The 2500-nt window shown below is 64.4% G+C and overlaps 2 non-coding genes across 2 annotated transcripts; both read left to right on the forward strand.

Moving 5' to 3' along the window:
• The first annotated feature begins 696 nt into the window (after positions 1-696).
• LOC130864127 (5S ribosomal RNA) lies at positions 697-815 on the forward strand. Its single transcript, XR_009055832.1, has one exon. It is a non-coding gene; the product is annotated as a 5S ribosomal RNA (ribosomal RNA).
• A 515-nt stretch (positions 816-1330) lies between these two features.
• On the forward strand, positions 1331-1449 carry LOC130864128 (5S ribosomal RNA). Its single transcript, XR_009055833.1, has one exon. It is a non-coding gene; the product is annotated as a 5S ribosomal RNA (ribosomal RNA).
• The last annotated feature ends 1051 nt before the right edge of the window (positions 1450-2500 follow it).

Raw genomic sequence — 2500 nt, forward strand, 5'->3', positions numbered from 1 at the left:
CTATCTGGGCACCTCCCCGGCGAACTCCTCATGCCACCCCATCCCAGTCCCACCCCATCCCCACCATCACCCCTTCCCGGGCGCCGCCCATGTCCCCGGACCCAACCGCCACGCCTCCACCAGAGGGGACACAAGTGGCCCGCGGGACGACAGAGGCCAGGAGCTGGCTCTCTACCTGGCAACAGTCCCCAGGTGGAGGGAGAGTCGGGGTCCAAAGCCGACCCGTGCCCTGGAAGTCCCTGAGGCCCTGTCAAAGCCGACACCCGTGGATACCCCACCGAGGGAGGCCGAGGGCGGGCAAGGGAGGAGCCAGCTTGCGGGCCAACAAACCTGCCAGGGGCACGGTTGGGGCGCGGTGAGGGTGCCCGATGATGAGGAACGGGAGACGAGGGAGACAAGGTCGGTGGGTAGGGCTGGCTGGCGACTGCTGCTGGCCCTAGAGCCCGGCTCCGAGCCGGGGCAGAGGGCTGAGGAGGGCCTAGCTGGCAGGCTGGCTGGCGGGCGGCTTGGAGGGGCTCGTCCGTCCGTGCGTCCGTCCGTCCGTCCTTCCTTTCTTCCTTCCTTCCTTCCGGACTCGGACTCCGGAGGGCGAAGGTGCGTGGGGGCGTGGGGGCGTGGGTGCGGGCTGGCGTGCAGGAGCGCAGGCCAGCGTTGCAGCAGCCGGCTCTTGGGGCACGACAGCGATAACACACCTCCGTCTACGGCCATACCACCCTGAACGCGCCCGATCTCGTCTGATCTCGGAAGCTAAGCAGGGTCGGGCCTGGTTAGTACTTGGATGGGAGACCGCCTGGGAATACCGGGTGCTGTAGGCTTTTTTTTTTTTTCCTTCTCCTCTTTTGGCCCCTTTTGGCCTTCGCGACCGCGGGCCGATGGCCAGCCCGGACCAGGACACCACCAGGACAATCCGCACCCCGGAAAGAGGGCGCACCTCTCACAAGGTTCCAAATCCACCCACCGCTCAGAGCCCTCAGGCACGCAGGAAACCCACCCACGAGGGAAAACACCCGAGTGGGGAAGGAATACCAGGACCACTGAAGGAAGTTAAGACTCACTCGCACGGTAGAGGCTGTCTTGAGTGGCTGGCCTGCGGCTCAGGCTAGCCTTGAACCCTGTTCAAGTGCGATCCTGGGCCAGCCCCTCATGCCACCCAACGCCACCCCACCCCACCCCAGCCCGACCCCAGCCCCACCATCACCCCTACCCCGTCGGCCTCGGACTCGGCCTCGGACGGGGACTAAGGAGGGCGTGGGGGCGGGCGGGCGTGCAGGAGCGCAGGCCAGCGTTGCAGCAGCCGGCTCTTGGGGCACGACAGCGACAACACACCTCCGTCTACGGCCATACCACCCTGAACGCGCCCGATCTCGTCTGATCTCGGAAGCTAAGCAGGGTCGGGCCTGGTTAGTACTTGGATGGGAGACCGCCTGGGAATACCGGGTGCTGTAGGCTTTTTTTTGTTTTTTCCTTCTCCTCTTTGGCCCCTTTTGGCCTTCGCGACCGCGGGCCGATGGCCAGCCCGGACCAGGACACCACCAGGACAATCCGCACCCCGGAAAGAGGGCGCACCTCTCACAAGGTTCCAAATCCACCCACCGCTCAGAGCCCTCAGGCACGCAGGAAACCCACCCACGAGGGGAAACACCCGAGTGGGGAAGGAATGCCAGGACCACTGAAGGAAGTGAAGACTCACTCGCTGCGTGGGGTGGGTGTCACGGGTGGGAGCTGGACGGGCACTGGCAGGCCCTCGGGAGCCGGAGCGAGGGGCGAAGGACGAGGGACGAGGGGCGAGGGGCGCCTGGCATAGCAGCCCCGCACAGCACAACACTGTGTATGCATTCAGGAAGAGATCGCCACGCCCCCTCCACGCAATGCACGCGGTGGACGCGGTCTAAGAGCAAGCAGGCTCCACCCACCCACTCCCGGGGATGGGGTGTGCGCCCACCTGCGTGCCTGTGTGCCTGCTTGCCTGTGTGTAATGTGCAATGTGCGTGCTTATGTGAGAAGCCCCATGTGGGTGCACGTGTCTTCGTGTAGGTCTCATTAGGCTCCTTTGTGTTTGTGTGTGTGTGTTGTGCGTGCATGCTTGTGCGTGCGTATGCGTGTCTGGGGTTTTGCCTGCTTTTGTCTCTGCTCGGGAGTGTGTGCATTCTTGCATGATTGTGTGTGCTGTGCGTGCGTGCGTGCCCGTGTGGATGTACGTCTGGGTGTCCACGTGCTTGCGTGTCTATCTGTAGGCTCCGATCGCGTGCGTGCTTACACGCGTGCTTGAGTGTGTTTCGAGTGTGTGTGTATGCTTGTGCGCCGGCCCGAGTGCCTAGGGGCATGCGCGCGTGCACGAGGGGCAGCTCCCACGCACGGGTGCCCTCTAGGGCTCGCTCGGCTGGTGGGCTTGTCCCCGGTGGGATGGGATGCCAGATATCAACAGTTGGTTGCCTCCTGAACCCAACCTGAGAGGCCAAGGCCTGGGCGCAGGGATGGAATCTGTGAGATGGAGGCCAAC

Source organism: Chionomys nivalis, chromosome 21 (assembly GCF_950005125.1).
Source record: "Chionomys nivalis chromosome 21, mChiNiv1.1, whole genome shotgun sequence".
Taxonomy (NCBI): domain Eukaryota; kingdom Metazoa; phylum Chordata; class Mammalia; order Rodentia; family Cricetidae; genus Chionomys; species Chionomys nivalis.